We start from the raw sequence: 21,713 nt of genomic DNA, 5'->3' as shown, positions 1-21,713 counted from the left end.
TGAACTGACATCTTGCTGCCCAAATTCCTACATAGTACCCCAGTAGTTGTTGCCCCTGATAGTAGCCCCCTACACCAAAGTGGCAATGTGCCTTGTTTGGGGTGAAAATGTAATAAAAAAAAAAAAAATTAAAAGAAAGAAAAAAAAATTATCCTTAACAACTATGGCGGTAGGCCATCTACTGAATCTATTGATGATAGTCAGGATGTGGTGTGTTCCTTTGAAGTGGGTAATGGTCCTACTAAATCGATGTGGATGTTGGTGAATCTAGCATCGGGTATGCTAAAAGAACCCAGTGGTGATTTCGTGTGTCTGTGAATTTTGTTCTTTTGATAAGGTATGCGCGTCTTAGTCCAATTTCGGATATCTGTATTCATATTCGCCCACATGAAACGTTGCGTTATTAGCTTCAGAGTGGTTCTTTTTTCTGGGTGAGATAAATTGTGAAGATGTTGGAAAACTTGTCGTTTGAGACTAGGTGGTATGTACGGTCGTTGTTGTTTCTTTGCCATGTTGCAATAAACAATCGCTGTACTGAAGGGTACGGGCATTTTTTTGAGTTGTAAGGATGTGTTTTCTTGAACATCTTTAAGCGTTGTGTCTGATTCCTGTTCTTGTGCTATCAATTCCATGCTTAGCGAGCTGGAATTTAGAGAAGTGATTATGGCTCTGGATAAGGCGTCTGCTACAGTGTTCTCCTGGCCTTTTACGTATCTTATATTCGTGGAGTACTGTGTAATGTAATGGAGATGTCTGATTTCTCGTGGGCCATTTTTGTCTACATGTGTGTGTAGCGGATAAGTTAAGAGTTTGTAATCCGTGTAAATCGTGAAATTTCTGCCTTCCAAGATGTGCTTGAAATATTTAATCGCCAGGTAAATTGCCAATAATTCCCTCAAAAAGGTACTGTATTTTCTTTGCGTTTTGCTTAGCTTAGCCAAAAAAAATGATATAGGGCTCATCACATCATCAGTCAGCTGGTGTATGACTGCCTCTACGGCTATGTCTGACGCATCTGTTGTGAGTGTTAGTCTGGTATCTTCCTTGTCATTTACGTAAGTCAGCTTTGTGAAGTTTGCTAGGGCTTTCTTCGCTTGAGTAAAAACTGCTAAGGCTGGTCCATCTAATGTTAACTGTTGGTTCTTGGTCTTGTTCTGAAACAGCAATGTTAGTGGCACGAGAATTTCAGAGCAGTTGGGTAAGAATCGCCTGTAGTAGTTGATTATCCCTATAAATCGACGGACTTGTCGAACAGATGTGGGCTGTAGAAAATTAGTGACGGCGCTCACTTTTTCAGGTAGTGGTGATATTCCGCCCTTGTCGATCATGTGTCCGAAGATGCATTTTTCAACGTCTATTTTTAGGCTGTACTGAGATAATCTCTGGAAAGCTTGTTCCAGGTGCTGTTTATGTTCATCAAGGTTTTTACTAACAATCAGGACGTCATCCACGTATGCAAATATGAATGGCAATCCTCTGAAAACCTCGCCTATTAAGCGTTGAAAAGTTTGACTAGCTTTTCGAAGGGCATGCAGGTGAATTCGTAAAGTTCAAATGGTGTGGTCAAGGCTGTTTTGTGGATATCTTCCTCTGCTACGGGGACTTGGTAGTATGCCTTCACTAGATCCAACTTTTTTTTTTTTTTTACACAGTGATCACCACTTATCAAGGCCCGGAAGCCACTCAGGGATAAGGGTTATTGCAAGTACATTATGTTAGTGTGGAGATTTGATGAAGTGTTTACTTAAGGAGCCGGTTCATTAGGAATTTGTTAACGTTGGACTTGAACACATCCAAGTTGTAGTCCAGTGGGAAGCAGGCAGATGGAACAGAGTTCCACAGGCGTGCAGTTCTAAGAAAGAAGCTTTGTTCATGGAATCCACGTTTTGATTTAGGCACAGATAAAGAGTGGGGGAAATTTTTCACAGTGGATTCAGCTAGACGGGTGTTTTTCGTGAAAGATTGGCGATGGGGGGACCAGAGATTGGAGTTCAGACGAGCACCTGCCATGGAAATAACGATAAAACAAGGGTAGGCTCGCAACGTCTCTTCTGTGGGAGAGAGGTTGTAGGGTAAAGAAAAGGGCATCCCCCACTAAGCCACAAAGTCTATTTTGTACTCTGTCAAGGCAGGATAGGCTGTTTTTAGCAGCTCCTGCCCAGATATGGCAACAGTATTCCATCCTTCGAAAACGTTGTCATATTCTGTAATCCAATCGCAAAATTGTGGATGTGTGGAGTAGGGTATCTGTCCGGTGCAGTTTGTGCATTTAGTCTTCTGAAATCACCGCATGAGCGCCAGGATGTACTGTCCGACTTTTGCAACATGTGTAAAGGAGAAGACAATGCGTTGAGGGTCGGATAATTCCCTGTTGTAGCACGTGCTGAAATTCTTCGTTCGCTATTCGGTATTCATCCGGCTTTAAACGTCTGGGGGTGGCGTGGACTGGTTGTCCGATCGTTTTAATGTAGTGTTTAGCACTATGCTTGACCGTGTTCATGTCCCTGAATGGCTGAGACAGCTGCGGATATTTTTGGAGTAATCGATGGATAGCTGGGTCCTCAGGTAGGGCTGAACTGATACCTTTTGACTGGTACAGAGTGGTGACTCCTTTGACCACCAACTTCGTTTGGTTGTCCGTTAATGTGTGGTTGTTCATGTCCACAGACAAGTTGAATTTCGCCAGGAAATCTGCTCCTATTATGGGCATTGTTACGTTGGCTATGGTAAAAATCCATGTGAAAGTTCGCCTCAAGCCGATGTTGATAGTTAGTGATTTATCCCCGAATGTGGATATCTTGGTACCGTTGGCTGCTTGCAAGTGATAAGTTGGATCGTAATCTTCTGACTGGTCAGTGGTGGGATTACGCTTACTCCGGTGCCAGTCTATTAGAAAATTATATCCGTAGGTGTTGTCACGGATAAAGAATAGACAACCTTTTACAGAGGGTCCAGCGACAGTCGTCGTCTTTACTGGCTGGCATTATCGTTTCCATTTTTCGTTCTGTTACTGAAAGAACAAGGGTGGGTACAGCATCACGCATTACTGCCGAATTTATATTGATAGAAACAGTGTCCATTCGCTCTGTCACGTTCCACACTTCTACTTCTACTGGTACTCCTTCACCTATAGGGCGACCGGTTGTGATGTGAGCACTGGCGATCTACTTTCAGTAAATCCTGTATTTGTTTAGACAGCTTCTTGACCATTGATTTTAGCTCGGCTAGCTCCTTGTCTCTTTGTTGCATAGGCTGTTGTTGTAGCGAGTTTACTCGGCATGCCCGGATGTTCTTGTGAATCCGGTCTGCTATTTCCGCCAGTTTGTCAAGCTCTGTTCCTTCTGCCGTTGGTGCGAGGATTTGTACTGTTGATGCTGGTAGTTTATCCAGCCACAAACTCCTCATTATGTTCTCCAACAACTTATCTCCCAACAGGGTGCGCATGTGACGTAACAACTATGATGGAGTATGGTCTCCAAGTTCGACCTGCATAAAGAGGTTGTGTAGCATCGACTCGTTCGATAAGCCAGTTCGATTTAGAATGATTTCCTTCAGCCAGTCGTAAGGGTTTTCTTCTGGTATAGTTTCGAGTAAATCTATTAGCTCCTCCACAACGTTGGTAGGTAATTTCTCAACCAGGTAAGTGTATCGTGTTCTTTGCGACGTTATCTGCTTCACATCGAATAAAGCTTGGATGTTTAACAATAGGGTGGCTGGAAATATTTCTGAAAGTGACGAATCCATGCTTTTGTTTCGCTTTGATTTAATCAATGGTTTGGAAGCCTTTAAATTGCTGGTCTTTGTTCTTTGAGTAGGCAAGTAGTTGATGTAGATGGTTGTCTGCGGTTCCAGTTTAAATGGGAGATTAACATGATGTGGAACTCTTTAAACTGCAGCAAAGTGTGAGGTACACTCACTTGTGTGCCGTTTCGTGTTTTAGATTTTAGAAGGATGTAATTTCATAGCCTGGGACGAAAAAAAGGAGAGATGGGTATTCAGTCAGGCCAGGCATGTTTTCTCTCTTACAGCTGTGCGCGATAACCACCACTTTGTACGTTTCAGAAGGATGTGCAAGTTTTATCTCACGAACGAGTGTCACCAATTTGTAGGGGGAAAGAAATTTAAGAGAAATTAAATTCCTCTGCCCCAAACAAAATAATAATTAAAAAAAGAAATAAAATACAATAACACCTCCTTCTCATTTAAAATGTGCTGCATTTATTTTTCAACAAAATAAGAAGATGAACAAGCAAAGTTCGATCCGTCTTGTGAAATCATTGAGGTTAGAACATTCAAATGAGGTGAAAATCCTTTGTGGAATTACTAAGATTAAAAAGTCATGTTAGATGAAAGTCTATTTCGTTAAAATAATAAGATTGGAACGTGAAAGTCTTTTGGGAAAATAATGTCCTTATTTCTATTTTTTTTTTTTTTAACTGACAAAAAGTTCGCCTTATTTGAAAGTCCCATGAGGAAAGTAGTCCGTTGTTAGTAATTCTTATAGAAAATGTATGGAATGGGTGCGTGTGTGCATAAGTGTGGTTTTTGGATGCCCGCAATTATGGTTTCGACAGATTTGAAAACGACGATGAGATGAAAACAAGAGACATGTTCTCGTGTCAAGTTGGAGCAAAAAGAGAGAGAAAGAATGTTTGTTGCGTTTAAATACTTTTTGAATTGGATTCCAGCACAAGATTGCTGCTGCTGATATTTGGTTTGGGAAAGCGTTAAAAAAACAATCTTCTAAAATTTCTCATTGGTCGATATTGTCATGTGGTATTGTCTTCGCCTACGTCCGCCAGAAATATCTCCATTTTGCTTTTGTTGTTGTGAGAAAAGCGTGTGGGCGTATTTGAAATTATGTCGTTGCTGGAAGAACTTATTTTTGTGCAAATGCGTGGGGAAATTAAAATCAATGAACATTAGTTTATTTGCGTGCGAGCGTGTGCATGCACATGTGAGTGACAGCACAAGTGTTTACGGATGTATTGGAAAATTAAAAATTGCACCGGAATCTCTGCTGAACACGGTAAGTTTGGGAAAATGAGTTAAAAATAAAAAACTATACAAAATACTATTAGAAACTCGCTCAATATATGTTTCCGTGACACAGGCTGACATATATTCGGTGGGTTTTAATAGTATTTTGTATAGTTTTTTTTATTTTTAGCTCATTTTTCCAAACTTCCCGTGTTCAACAAAGAGTCCGGAGCCATTTTGAATTTGCCATTACATCGGTAAACACTGTATGCTTTTCGAGCTGAATAAGCATGTTACATTAAATAAAAGCACAAAAAAATTATCCAGTCAGGTAGAAAAGTAACTTATCTTGCCTTTGATAACATTTATTTGTTATATATTTGTTTTTTTTTTGTTTTTTTGACAACTTTTTCGAATCTATGTGTATAGTAATACAAATCCGAAAAATAAATAAATAAATAAATAAATAAAAGATATTGAAATACTTTATGAAACGAATAAATAAATATCATTAATTCTACAATTCGTTCAAACGCGAAAGAATAAAGGAAAGAAACGAATTTATTGAAAGAATTCGGTGGGTGGGGGAGGGAATACAAAACAAATAGGTTTTGTAACAGGAGATTCAAAGATGAAAGGACGCCCTCCCTTCTTCTAAACTATACTAGAGCTACGCCTTATTTTATAATAGAGATTATGTGCGTATTAGACACAGCAGCGGCAGTGAATGTTGTTTTTTATGTGTTTACTTTCCATTGGACAAAAGCAGTTGGACATCAACACTTTCAACCGATAACTACTTCCAGAAATATTAATTTCCAAATATTTGCACCTACTATAAAACCCCAAACACAGCACTTTTTTTTTCTTCTTTTGTCCTGTTTCCCCTCCCACAGAAAACACGTGTGCACACATTGCAATCCTGCTGACTTTGTGACTGAAAGGTCATCGTCAAACAGCACACACAAGACATTCACAAACCACAAATAAACCAGTGGTTAAAAGCGTAATATTTTATTTTGAAAAAGATGTTTTGTGTGCAAAGCTATACTATATTAGCATGAGAGTTTGTTTGATTGAATCGTGTGGTTGTTTTAGCTTGTTACAGGGTTGTTATTTATTTGCTTCCCCACTGAGCAAATTAGGCACAAGGCCGTTTTTTTAATGTGGAGAGAAAGAGGGCGGGGGGACCAGCTTACCTGAGAGGGGGATGGATTGTGACAATTGGTATGAAGGGTTCCACCTACAGTGACCAAAACTGATTGCTACAAGAGTTATGGTCTGATATGTGGGGTTGCCCCAACATATCAGACCATATAGTCTTTAGTGCAGCATCTGCCGGATATTACACTTTGATCTTTGATCCCGGGCCAAGAAGGCCAGGGTCGACGCTTAAGCAATGCCGCTACCTCAGTTCCGGGATGATCGGTTTTACAACTAAGAAAGTAGACACAAGCAAATATATAACAATGGAAAAGAAGAGAGGACAAACGCAGATGTTTAGGGAGGCCGATCATTAGTTTTTAGGGTTGTGTTTACGCCAGTTTTGAAGTTTTACTTTAGGGTGTTTTGTAATGGGAAAAGTACTTTTGGGATGAGCCGGATCCATAGAAATATTTTCACTGAAAAAGATTTGCAAGTTTTATAATTCGATTTGAGAAAAACGAGACATTGTCGTACAGTAAACAAAACAAAATAATGACTTTTAGTTAAGAAATGAAGACAACGAAAGGAAGTCTTATTTTAACATTTAATAAACAACTTTATTTGTTATCTTTGTTAGTAGCGTTAGTAGAAGAGAGAAACGAGTTAATAGGTTAAAGTGTTCTTGTGTAAAGATAGAATTAATATATTGCCGGCTTGTTGAGGAGAGAACAGCTCAGTCCACACATGTTTATAGCTAGTAGTCGCCGGGACAAAGGAAGCCAATTAAAGGAGAAAGAAAAGACAAAGTCTTCAGTGTGTTTATGTGTTGTTAGTGTATGTTTTTTAGCATGATAAAGAATGTTCGTTTAGTACCACATATGGAAATAAATGGTAATGAGAAGAGAGCCATTGTTAGCTTGTTGTACTCACATTTGGCCAGAGACCAAAAGCCCCCCCCCCCCAATGATGTGTGATGCTGGGCAGAGCAGTGAGAAAGAAAGGAAGAGGACTCCAGATTTCGCCTTTATGTACTCGGTCACATGATTGAGAACTGACTTGTGATTGGACAAGCGAGGGAGAAAAAGGATTTCAAATCTCGAATCGTGAGAATTAGCTCCTGCCTGGGATTGTAGCGAGTGCCGGCTGCTACAGACTTCTGAAGGCATATATTCACAAAAGAGATGTATTATATATGTTTACATGGAAGTTTACAGCAATAGAAAAAATATAGAATGTTTATGAATGTTTTCAGAGATCCTGTAAAAGCAAGGGGGTTAATTAGCTGAGATATTAGAAGAAGTTTGGATCAAGCCGTGAGTTTCAGGCGTCAGTAAAATCGTATTCAAAACTTCTCTGTTCATTTGTGTAAATTATGATTCATTGAAAGTTGTTTATAAGAGTTAATGTTCATTTGATTTCATATTATAATTGGAGTTCAGTGAAAATAATCGGAATGAATAAAGTTTATACAGATTTGCAGATGATCATAAGTCAATGAGCTATGTGTGTCGGTGTGTTTGTTAATGAGATGTTGCTGATATGGGTGTCCAGTGACACTAATCTGTAGACTCGAGTCAACTGGGTTCCACTGGTTTATTGAAGAAAAATCTGTCTTTTAAAGGGTTTAGGTGGCTCCCAGAAAGACCATTTTAAATAAATTCAGAAAATTTTCTGATTGGTCCAAAATATAATTATTCGGATGACATGTGTACAAATGCATTTATGCATTTTGTTACGGATTTGTTCCTAGTGTAGAGGTATAGGAACACCGCAAACATATCAATGAAAAATAAAAGAGTAAAAAAAAGATAATTTGAAAAGAAAAACAAATTTTTGTTAACAAAGAAAAAGAGAAACAGAATAAAAAATAGTAAAGAAAAACAAATGTTTAATAAGCTGTTTATAATCTATAGTGTAACGGGAATAACTCTATTTTCTAGTTGTTTCCCTTTAGATAGAAGTAAATGTTTTTATAGTAATGTTTGTTTTCATCTTTAGACATAAATGCTTTTGGTCAAATATAATTCAGAAAAATCTATATTTACCAGTTTTTGATGAAAGAGATTTTTCTCTGTATGATTTTTTATCTGTTATTTTAACGACTCGAGTTTTCTTGTGCTTTTCTTTGGCCAGAGTTATAATAGTTGGTCGCCTCTTATTACATCCCAACGTTGTGTTATAACTAATTATAATTTGTGGTCATCCACTATTTATAGTTATCGCTAGAGAAAGTTTGGGAACAAACGATTTAGAATGTTTTTTGTTCCATGTTTTGAAAATCTCCAGAGACGCTAAACAAACCGTTTTACATTCAAATTCTTTAGTAATACTTTCGTATTTTATTTTATATAATCTTTTATTGTTATTTTCTTTTAATTAAGTAATTTATTATTTTTTATTATTATTATATAATATGTTAAGTATTTTTATTTTGTTATAATTAATAATAATATTAATTATTTTTTATTATGTTTTAGTTTTATTATATGTTATTGTTTGGATAATTAATATTATCTTTTGTGTAATAAATCATAATTTCTTAAATATATCATCCCATGACAATTTTGATTTTGCGCATCGATGTTTTAACATCGACTGCTACAGATGAACAACTGAAAAATTGAAAAATACAGGTCGTATTTTATTACAACATAGGAACAAGAGGAAATAATTAGGAAGAACTGGAGGAAGAGGATTGATGATGTCTCCGGATGCATGAACATCTGGAATGATTAGTAGTGATGTACTTGGACAGCAGTAAAGAGAAAAAGAACGAGGAAGCTGGGCAGCAGAAAAGACTGGATCAACACGAATGGACAGTTTTGGAAACTGGACAGCAGGAAAGGGCTAGATTGATAGGAATAGGAGAAGCTGTTCCTTAGGTTTAGTGGTAGTTCTGGTCTGTGTGAACATGACCAATGGCTGGATCATCAGAAAGAAACATGTATGTGAACTGGAAAGGTCAACAACTGGAACTGCTGGAACAAGTAGTAGTGGTGTTAGGAATAAGTTATTGGAATTAGCTGGACCAGGCACTACTGGAATAAGCTGGAGCAGGAGCAAGAGTTGGAGCAAGAGAGACTGAGCTGGAGAGGCAGGCTGGAGCAGACACTGTAGTGAATTAAGCTGGAAAGGGCAAAAAACAGAGCTGATGGAACAAGGAGGTCACACATTCAGAGATGGGGGCCTCCAGACCCTCAGGCTGGAACTCTCAAATAAAGAAAAAGCTGCTGAATTTATTTCTGAATTGGCATCTTACAGTTGGTGATTCCATGAAATAAGTGTCTGCAATTAATTCTTGGTAGAATTTGTTCTGGTGAAAAAAATTAAATAAAATAGAATAACTGGTTTGTGACACGTACATCACCCGCGTGTCGTCTAGTGGTGGAACGCTCCCTGATTGTTGGTCTCCGTGTCTCCTTGATGAGAATGTCAGCGGCCAGTAACCTGAAATAGACTTGTCGAGCGCTTCTGCAATCATGCAAAACAAATTAAAAAGACAAGTCGATATTTGTTTTTTTTTCTTATGCAAAATTCCTTGTTATTCATAAAGGTTACAATCGTCGTTTCGTAATTCGCTATTAAGTTAGGGAATGGCCGTTTGTTAACTACAAAGTTCTTTCTTTTTCGATAAAAACTAAATAACTACGTGACAGGGTCAATCGATGAGGCAGTCGGGTTTTTTCGCGCGTTCGAGCCCAGGGGAGCAGATCTCTCTCTCTCTCTCTCTCTCGTGCTCAAAACTCGCTGCTTATATTGTGGGGGCGGGAACTATGCTTTCTTCCTGATCGTCTTCTTTTTTTCTTTGATTTGGCCCTTTAGCCAATCAGGATGCCAGAACCGCTGTCACTCAAATCTTCACCAGGCGGCCTATACCCAAAAAAAGGGGCTGTTTTTCTTCTTCTGTTGGCAATCGAGTAGAATAGGCAGACTCCCAATCTCGGCCGGTGTGTGCCTAATGGAATTTGACGGGCCATTAAAACCAGAATGGTCTCGTTCAATTAACTTTGAGGGATCATTAAAATCAACCAAATCCAATTCCACAAAGGCCACGTGTCTTTTCAATAGAGGCCACTTACCCACCAGGGAGCAGCCAACAATGGTCGCTTTGTAAATTGGAATTTCAATGGTACCCTTCCGCCACTCACGTCTTTGGCGATCGGCGCCTGAATGTCATGGTCAATTAGCGCCTATGGCTCTCTTGGCCAAAAGAGGTATCCTTTACAAATACTATTATGGCCTTATCTCCCTTTTTTTTTCTTTTTTTTCGTTTACAACTGGGGTTTTTCTTTTTTGTTCTACGCTTGTTGTCCGCCCCACCGCCACCTCTTTTCTCAGTCGCATGTTCCCTCTGTCAGTGTCTATTTTGTTGGGTGCATTTAGCTTGCAGTTTACTGCACCTTCGAGCCTGTCCCAGTTTATTAGTTTGCTGTCGGTCAATCAACAAGGTTAATGGAACAATTTACTGGTAAAAGGATGTGCATGGGTTTATCAGCAGTAGTAGTAGTAGTAGTAGTTTTAGCTATTTGTTGCTGCTTGTTAGTAACTGGGTTAAAGTTGGCAATACTGATTGAGGTTTGTGCTGGTGTGTAAAGCATATTCTTATATACTGGGATCCTATGCGAGTAAGTAGAGATTATGTTAACTAGTGTGAATTTTCGCAAGGGTTGCATTAAGTGCATGTCAGAACAAATCTGGTGGCAAACAGAAATATAACCTACTAGGGTGATTGATGCGAAGATTCAACAGTCACGTCCTTAGACAAAACACGCTAGAAAGTCAGGTGTTGAATGATATTATAGAGAAATTACATCGTGTGTTCAGGGACCAAATAAAGTTTTGACACAGTTGGACTTGGAAACCAGAGGGACGGCGTGTGTTCTGAAAATGTTGAGAGAAACTAAACAAATGTCATCCCGATGATGCTGTGTCTCTCAATCCACAAGTACCACAACACAGTTCTACTGACTTGCTTCTTGACCGATTACAATATTGTAGCTTTCAAGTCCAATGTAAACAAGCTCTTGTTGAGCCGTCCTCTTAAATAATTCAAATTCTATCCAATCTACACCATTAATGCTTACTACACTACCGCCTTACATTCATTAACCCTTATCCTTGAGTGGCTTTCGGGCCTTGATAAATGGTGACTCCCATGTAAGAAAAAAAGTAGAACAAGTAAGAAGGAATCCACTTTAGCCTCTCTTTGTGTCTCTCCTCCTCATGAACAAACTTTCTCTCCCCAATAAAACCTTTGAAACATTTGCAAGTCTCCATTGTGTTTCATGCACGAGTAGATTTGTCTTAAGTGGAACGAAAGCTCAACAACCATGAGATAATCACGGTTCGCACATGGAAAAGTGCTGATAAAAAGATCAACGAGCACGCACATATTATTTTATCGTTATCTTGATCACTCACTGGCAAAACGTTTGTTGGAAATGACAGTTCATGTAATCTTTTGTTTATAAAAAATACTAGTGGGGTGCCTAGCATTTCCTGGGTGTTTAGGTGGTGTAGTAAGGAACCCCGAGGGGGAGGGGAGGGGGCAAAAAGTTGTAGTAGCTGTTGGGGGGGAATAAAAACAACAGTAGGTAGAGGTGTTAAAAAATAAAAATGGTAGTAGACAGGCAGGCTTGAACTCGTAACGCAAAGGAGAAAAAAAGAAAATGTGACGTCTTAGCCGACATCTTCATCACCTGACTGGAAGTTCCGAACGTTGAAATTAAGTGTAGTCAATCCAACCGATACGATGACTTACGAAAATGGTGACGCAAAACCAACCCCTCCTTGTAGAAAACTGGCCAGTTAAGGGTGAAGGAATTAATGTTTTTAGCCAATATGCCAATATTTGTCGTCCGAGATGTTGAGCTTCAAAACAATACCGATCTCGTCAGGATCTGTCGCAAGTTTTTGGCAGACATACAAACATGCATAAGTTCACACAAACCGACGATTGAGATTTACATTATAGACTAGCGGGGGTACCTGGCGTTGCCCAGGTGTCTGGTGGTCTGTATGTAGGAGAGGGTGACCGTTTTAATATTATAAAAAAAAAAACACGATGTTAAGAAAAATTGGAAAAACCAATACAAAGCAAAACAGCGAACAAATATAAAAAAATTAAAAAAAAAAAAAGTGTAAAAGAGGAAAAAAAGTTTAGGTAGAAAGACAGGCTTGAACCCGAAACATCGAGGCTAAGGCAGAAAAAAAAAATGCCCGACACGTTACCCCTATGCCAAGGGGACATACAACTGAGAACGGATAAAATTAAACCTTTTAAAACACTTGCAGGTGGTTTTAAACTAACATCAACGTTTTCTAGGTCAAACATGACGTCATTGTCGTAGTAGCAGTAACAGAGAAAAATGAAGGAATGATTTTTTCGGCACCCCTCCCTGTACAAAACTGATGATTTTGGGTGAAGGAATTAATGTTTTTGGGTCAATTTTTCGATATTTGTCGGGCGAAGGTTGGAACTTTAAAATGATGCCTATCTGGCGAAAATCCATGATCCGTGTCGAAAGTTTTTGCGAGACATACAAACACACATACATACACACATTTTTGCTTTCATATATATAGACTAGCGGGGCTACCCGGCGTTGCTCGGGTATTTGGAGGTATGTGTGCTCTTAAATAAAAAAGAAACAGGGGGGGGGGTAGGATCGAACCCGAAGCCCTGAGGCGAAGTTTGAAAATAAAAAGTGAAAAAAACATGAACCGTTCGGCCAGCCAGAATGAATTACTGAAAGATGTTTGAATTTATTAAAGTAAGAACCAAATTGACAGGTGCCCGCATGGAAGTCGTAGACCGTTACGACGACGATGTAAGCAATAGCTATTCAGCAAATGAGATCAATGAACAGGTTTGTTTGTTATAAGCGAAGTAAAAAAGAAAACATAAAAACAAACGTTAAAACTTAAGCGGGGGGGGGGTTAATCAAAACATAAAAAAAATAACACAAAAAAACTAACGTAAGGCAAACAAACGATGTTAAATGTAAAAATCGAAAAAACAAAAAAGAAAACAGAAAAACAAACACGTGAAAAATGGCTTAAATAAGCCTGTTTTGATATTAAAATTTTTAAAAATCGGTGGGTACCCAGGTGTTTTTGGGTGTGTGGTCGGGGGTGGATAAGCGAAGTAAAAAAAACAAAAAAAAAAACAGAAAAACGAACGTTACGTGAAAAATGGCTTAAATAACACTGGTTCAATATTTAAATTTAAAAAATCGGAAAAAAAAGAAGACATCTCACACCACGATTCAAACCCAAAATGTTTAGATAATGACCCAACGCGCTAACCAACTGAGCTAACGCGACGTACATGAAATTTAGTCAGTTCTTCAACTATTTAAAGTAAATCAGGTCATGACGTCATCTGACGCATGTGTAGAACCGGTCGTCGTCACGAGGGGACCGTTTTTGTTGACTGGCTTAATGTTGGTGATGCTGATGATTGAGATTCGTGCTGGTATGGCTAAACATAGTAATAATGTTATTGCCTGGTAGCTAAATGAAACCTCATTTACTTGCTAATAGTGATCTGCTTGTCTTGGCTTTTGTAGATATTCACATTGAACATTTTGGATTAGTTTATCTACTGCATCTAACACACCAATTAGCTAATTCTTCTGTGGGCATTATTATTTTATTTTATTTTATCATCAGTGCATCGTCATTTACGAATTTCCTATCTCAACCTTCCAGGCTTTTAACAGCTGATAAAATCTTAAATTTCAATCTCAACAATATATATATAACAATAATACAGGGTGTTTTCTGCATATCAGTTGAATTCTGAGTTGCATGTGTGACACCATCGCAGGGAGCGGTTCTCTAAAAGCTAACGTCCACATCTTAAATTTTCTGTAGAGACCATGTTCATCAGTTGTTTGATCCGTTCATCTCTATCTTAGCATGGTGAAAACTCTGTTCTGATCCAATCCACAACCTGTCTTTAACTGTTCCAAACTGGAAACTATCCTCAACTGCTGCTAACCCCAAAACTATCCATCAACTGTGTTTTATTTTTTTTTTTATATATAAACTGTCATAAAACTCACTCCCACTTCTAAAACTGTCCATGAAATAACCATAAATATATCTACCGCTGCTGTCTTTTGTCCCAATTACTGCCACACCTTGATTAACACCCCTATTTCAGATGGCCTTTGTGTTCCTTGGTAATCTCTTTCTACTCACCTTACTTCTTATACTTTTGTTTGGCTGATCAGCTTATTTCCTCTTTTTGTTAGTTTCTTCCTGTTCGTCTACTTTCTAATACTTAGAGATACTTTCCTCCAATCATAGTATTAGTTATGCAACCTACCTACCATATCGAATACCATCAGAGAAAGACGCCTACGATTTGCCGGTCACTGTCTGAGGAGCAAGCATGAATTGGTGAGTGATGTATTGCTATGGACTCAACGACACGGACGCGCAAACAAAGGATGACCTAGATCAACGTACATCCAGCAAATAGTACACAACACCAACTGAACCTGAAGATCTGAGGCAGCTGATGAAAGATAGAAAACTCTGGAGAGGAAGAGTCACATTGGTCCGGGCAAGGAGCCTGTCCTGATCATGATGATGATGATGATGCTGATTTAATTATTAATTTAAACAAACTGGTATAAAACCAATTTGGTTAAGGTAATGTTTTAATCTATTTATAAAATTATTTGACATCAATATTACATTTACGGATTTTTGAGACAAATATTCATTATTTTGGAGAGAGGATATGTTGGGAAATTTTAACCTCCAAACGCTGAATGGTATGCCCCATATAGTCAGCCTTGCACTGACCGTTAAAACGATAAACCCCCATATTGTATTGAGTGGTATCCCTGTTGTGAGGCTAAATGTTGGTGGCAATCGACCCTACAACTAAAAGACAACACGGGCAAGAAAAAGACAATTGGCAAAGAAGAGATGACAAACGCAGTGGGTACCGCCGTGAATGAATAAAGATCTGCTCAGGTTTATTTTTCGTAAAGAAACTGAATGGTGGTAGGTGGTCTTAGGCTGAGGGTTGGAATCCAGCTAGTATTTGAACTGGCATGGCTATGAGGTCGTCACTAGTGGCTACAGGAAACACGTGCTGGCTTGAGAAGCTGGACTGCTGGGAATTAAGTGCGTCGATGGTGAGTGTTCCCTGCTGCTGCTGCTACTGGGTTTGGCCGTTGTTGGGAAGGTAGTCTAAACCGTTCTACGAGGACGTGACTGCTGCTGCTGAGTTGGGTCAGGCCACTGACGGGCCCAACCTCACAATGCGGCGATCTAGTCGCGACTGACTGCTCATTGAAAAAAACGCTGTATTTATACTGGTCCGGTGGACGTAGTTGTAGACACCGTGGTTTTGCAGTGCTGGTCGTCGTGTCTCGTTCTTCATTTGTGTTTGTTTTGTCTTTAAAGTGCTGCAAGGAGTCATTTGTTTGAGGTTTATATTCATGTGTCATATCAAATTGAAGCTGGGAAAGTTGTAAATATTATTCTAACAGGAATTGTATTATTCAGAGTTCCACGAGATAATTATTCACGTCGAAGTACTTGTCGAAGGGCCGTCGGCTATGGTTTTTACATTTTATAATTGGGATCCTTTTTTAGTGAATGGTTTCCATTGGTGCAAACCACGACATCCCTGCCACTCAATACAATATATTAATTCAATAGATATTGTATTGAATGGTATCTATACCACTCAATATAATATGGTGGTTTGAATTTCCCAACATGTCCTCCTTCGATATGTAGGCATAAAACTGGCCATGTACAGGCTCATCAGTGAACATTTATTGCACTGCCTGGTCTGTAGTTGAGGATACACGAATAAAACTTTTTCAATCTTACACAAAGCATACTCTAAAATTCACTTTTAAGTTCTCGAGGCAGTATCTACTAATTTGCGCCAACTATGTCTGTGTAAACAGAAGGAACATACTCATGATTTGGAACTCATGAGTGTTCGATGAGATTATCCCCCCCCTACTATTTTTCCTACCCTCATTAGTAATTTATGGTCTTTTGTTGTTACCCCCCCCACACACACACTTTTGCTGACGTTCATTTTGAAAAGTGTCAGTCGAAAGACGTTATAATAGAATTTTTTTTCAACCCCCACCTCTTACGCTCTTTTATCTAATTCATGTTTTTACACATTGAATTAGAAATAAGGAGAAAAAAAAGCAGAAAAGAAAGAATATTTTAATTTCCTTTCGTTGTCAAGTTTTTCTTCTTTAATAACATATACAATTAAACTATATAAAAACACTCAACAATTGATAATAATGGCATTGTACCCAGATGTTTTATAAAATCATGTACCATAAATATACATATTTTGATTGAAGAAATTCCCCTCAGCACCAAAGTATTATAGGTTTGCAACAACAGATGCCACGTACAAATTTATTATGTCTGGAGGCCCCTTAGCATCACTCTACAACTTTTAGTTTTAGAAGAGATAATTTGAAAATATGGAGACAGGCAGACAGATATAGTGTCTTTTATATACTAGATTTGTAAATTATCAATATTTCACTAAATATACGTCACAAACAAAATTAAAATTGCATCATCAAACGTTTCCAACCCGTTTCCCTGACCAGGAAGAACAACACGCATCACTTCTAGATCTGTTTTTGACCACAGTTCCCGATGACTGCATAACAAAGGCTCACAGCCCACTCGGGAACGCTGATCATGCAGTGATAATGGTTGAAATCGCCCTAAACTCTAGAGCCAGTGCTCAAAACAAAGAGATATTATAAAAAGGTTGACTGGGACGCCATCAGGGAACTAATCAGAGATGCCCCATGGAGAAATATTTTTTCTCTCCCTGCTGAAGTGTGCAAACGAGACCACTGACTGGTTCAAAACTGCAATCGAAGCACATGTTCCCATGCGGAAATTTTATAGTAAGCCCCACTCTCCCCAATGGTTTACGTCGACTTGCGCAACTGCCATTGCTCAAAAGCATCATGTATACCGTAGGTTTAACCGACTAAGTCCAGTTCAAGCAGACTGAAGTATATAGAAGCTAGAAATAACGTTAAGAAAGAAATAGTGACAGCTAAGAGAGAATTTACGGAAACCGCTAAAAAGTGCATCGAAGCACAAAAACTAGGAACTCGAGACTTCTGGAAAATCTACAACAGTGTAGTAAATAATGGGCAATCAACAATTCCCCCACTAACCAACAATCATGAGGTTGTCTCCTCAGCAACCGACAAGGCTAACATGTTTGCCAGTCGGTTTGCCTCAAACTCCACGCTGGACCCTTCCAACCACCCTCTATCTGACTTTCCTATGCGGACAGACGCCACGCTAGACGATCTGAAAATCACCCCTGCTCAGGAGCATGCTATCATAAAAAACCTTGACACTTCAAAAGCATGTGGACCTGATCTTATCCCAGCTGTGCTATTAAAAAAGTGCTCAGCCGAAGTAGCTCCAGTTCTCTCCAAACTCTACAACACATGCCTTAATGAAGCTTGCTTTCCGGGCTGTTGGAAAACTGCTTCTGTTGTACCAGTATTCAAGAATTCTGGCGAAAGGACTGACCCATCAAATTATCGCCCTATTAGCCTCCTCCCACTTTTTGCCAAAATATTTGAGACCTTAATTAACCATCACCTTACAGATGCTAAACTTCTGACTGACCAACAATATGGATTTAGACAAGCCCGTTCCACACCAGACATTCTAACTGTAATCTTTGAACGTATATACCATTTACTGGACAAAGCGGGGGAGGGCAGAGCGGTAGCTCTAGATATATCTAAGGCTTTTGACAGGGTATGGCATGAGGGTCTCCTCAGGAAAATTAGATCATACGGTATCACTGGTAGAATACTTAACATAATTAAATCCTTCTTAAAGAGAAAAATCCAGGTTGTCCTCGACGGTCGTACATCTAAACAATATGATATAAATGCGGGGGTGCCCCAGGGTTCTATCCTTGGACCTCTATTGTTCCTGATATTCATAAATGACCTCCCCGACAAAATTGCCTCTGAGATGGGTATATATGTTGATGACACTACACTATGGCAGGCACGACAGGAAGACGAATGAACACATTTCTAAAGAAATGGCAGAAACACTAGAGGAAGACCTCCAATCTGTGGTGGAATGGGGACAAAAGTGGTTGGTCTCGTTCAATGCTGCCAAGACTAAACTAGTTTCCTTCAATAATTACAGGAAACCCTCTCTACCACCTATAGCAATGGCCAACGACTCTTTATCTGAGAGTACATCTTTCGAACTGCTTGGTCTAACGTTCACAGGAAACATGAGTTGGAACAATTATATTGAAGGCATTACCAGGGCCGCTGCAAGAAAGGTGGGCTCTCTCTACCGTGCTAGACAACTACTAACACCCAAAAGTATCCTGTATCTCTATAAGGCCACCATTCGCCCATGTATGGAGTATTGCTGTCACATCTGGGCTGGTGCATCTGCTACTAGTCTCTCGCTCCTTGACAAGGTTCAAAAGAGAGTCGCCAATCTGATAGGCCCTGAACTGGCATCTAAGCTTCAGCCTCTGTCCCATCGACGAAATGTTGCATCCCTCTGCCTGTTCTACAAGTATTTTAATAGTGAATGCTCTGACGAACTGCAAGCACTTGTGCCCTCACGACACGAGCACCTTCGACAAACCCAACAGGCTGCTAAATCTCACCCCCACACTGTACAGATCCCTAGATGTAAAAGATCTTTTTACTCCAATAGTTTCTTCCCCAGAACCGCTAGACTCTGGAATTCCATTCCAGGTCCCTGCTTCCCCAACAGTACTGATGTGCAGAAGTTCAAGTGTAACGTGAACCGACATCTTGCTGCCCAAATTCCTACATAGTACCCCAGTAGTTGTTGCCCCTCATAGTAGCCCCCTACACCAAAGTGGCAATTTGCCTTGTTTGGGATGAAAATGTAATAAAAAAAGGTTAGTTATTTTCCAAAATTTTATTCAAATTCATGAAGTTATGACATTTTATTCTTTATCAAGGAATTTCCACTGTCCTTCCAAGTCTCTTAAAATGTTTTAGGGCAAAACTACAATGTCTAATCATGAACACTTTATTTTTTGTTATATTTTTCTGCCAAAGAATAATAAACAAATGCACATCCTAGGTGCTAAGCCTCAAACAAATAAATTATTTATCAACATATCCACCAGTAACTTTAAACAACCTTTTGTCCACCATCGAAGTCAATTGTTTGATCTGAAAATGAGTTCTGGCTCTGGCGACATCAAATATTTTCATCCACAGGGCATCTATTGAAGTAAATTGCTTTCCTCCTTTATAAACCCTTCTTTTCAATATTGGCCAGAGATGTTCAATGGGGGTTAAGGTTTGGAGAACACAGTAGCCAGATCACAAAGATTTCTTAAACGAAGCTTATAGACTCAAGGAAGGCTGCAGTCGCCCTAGCAGAATGGGAGGGTGCACTGTCATGCATAAAATTCATTTGAAAACGACGTGAAAATGGTAAGCCATCTAGTCATGGCGACAAATGATTATCAAAAAAGGCTTTGTACACATTGCTGGTAAGCTTTACACCCTCTGGCACTCTGAATAGTCCAAACAATTCATCCCCAAAACATGATGCCTCCACCTCCTTGTTGGTGATGAACTCTGTAAGAAGCTGGAGTTCTGTTCGGGTTCCAAACTTTGGCTCATTCATCCGGGCTGTCAAGAGTAGTACGAGACTCCTCTGTAAATAGGACATGTTGGAAATCCATTTTCATGTAATACTGTGCCTAAGCCATTCGTTTTTTCCTATATTGTTTGTTCAGTGGAAGCCTTGGAAGAGGTTTGATGTTCTTTGCCATCTCGTTCAACACACTGCATCGGGCCTACCTGGATCTTGGAGCGATTCCAATTCTTGCAAAATGGAAGCACTAGTGCTGTTTGGGTTTCGGTTGACTTCCTTATAAATTTTCTGAATATCACGATCTAAAAAGTTTCTCCTGGTGGCCGTATCCTTTTTGGATTTGGTGTTCGAGTTGTTCACAAATGAAGCCAAAGTTCTTGGATCCCTTTTTAGCTCCATGGCGAAATCTTTGATGGACAATCTTTCTGCAAGTCCAGCAACAATCCTTTGTTTTTCGATAACCTTCAATCGCCCAGTTTTTGGCATTGTAAGAGATCTGCAATAAAGCGATAGACAGTATACTTTCCTAGATAATAAATAAATACCATAACTTTGGTTTAGTTCAAGTTGACAGCATAGAGTGGATGTACGTTCCTACCACTGAAGATGTTCTCGAAAGATACCATCTACAGTTGAAAACAACATCTACAATCAGGTAAATAAAAAAAATTTTTTTTTTTATGTTTCCTAACAGTTTCATGAATGCGCATATGTGAATCGTTCACATTACAGATTCCTTATGTTAACAATAAGGTTTGAAAACACTTTTTAAAGATCAATTTACTTAAAACTAGCCTAGGTGCCCGACGTTGTCCAGGTGTTTGTAATAATAAAAAAAAAAAGGGGCAGACCTGTTAAAGAAAGTGATAGTATGAGGCTGGGGGGAGGGGGAAAGAATCAAAACAACAGTCAGCAGCCCATGTGGAGAGGTGTTTAAAAAAAAAGAAGCGGTAGATAGGCAGGCTTGAACCCGTGATGCGAAGGTGGAAAAGTGAAAGAAAATCTGATGTCTTACCTCTACGCCATGATGCGACCGGAAGTGTAAAGCATTCAAATTAAATATAGTCAAACAAACTTTGACTTGCAGAAATGGCATTGCTTTTAAACCTCCCATGAAGGACGTCTTTAACATGGAGGAAAAGCAACTCCCCAAAAAGGGGGCACTCTGGCAATATTCAAATAAATAATAATTGTCTCAGTATGAAGGGTTTCCCCCCTACATTGACCAAGGACCAATTACAGAACAGATACTACCCGAGCGAAGGCCAGGCATTGGCGTTTGAATAATTTTGCTTTATACAAAAAAAAAAAAAAAAAAAAAAAAACATCAAACACGATGGCAATTGTGTTTAACTCGATTAAAAAAAAGATAAAGACGATGTCCGATCTGGGAAATATACAAAAACTTCTCCCAGAATCTAACTGACGTAAAAACCCTTTCGTGGACATACACAAACGTTTGCGCCCATTTTGCCATTTATATATTAGAAGGAACAATATATTAGATAGTGATTACTGTCAGACATCTGTACAATAGAAATATTTTAAACACCGGAGTACAAATATAGTTGTAGAATTTCCATAGATCCCACTAGTGTGTGTGTATGTACACACACACACATGACTGATTTCACACTGTGGAAAGCAACCATTTATTAAATCTCCTGACGAGGACTTCTTGGTTTTAACTGACAATTTGTCTGAAACATTAGCATATCCAGTGTCACGAGGATGTAAATTTGCTTATGTTAATAAAAATGTCTTACTCTTCTTTTATTGAGCACTTTTAATAACCTCATTAAATTCATTAATTATTACTCTTGAATACCTTTAATCTGGTATAATCTCTTTCTCTCTCTCTCTCTCTATATATATATATATATATAAACGTTACTGAATCCTGGATTAGCTTGATA

The sequence above is a fragment of the Euprymna scolopes genome, chromosome 33 (assembly GCF_053919585.1).
Source record: "Euprymna scolopes isolate OS-2025 chromosome 33, ASM5391958v1, whole genome shotgun sequence".
Taxonomy (NCBI): Eukaryota; Metazoa; Mollusca; class Cephalopoda; order Sepiida; family Sepiolidae; genus Euprymna; species Euprymna scolopes.
Note: the sequence above shows the minus strand (reverse complement) of the source record.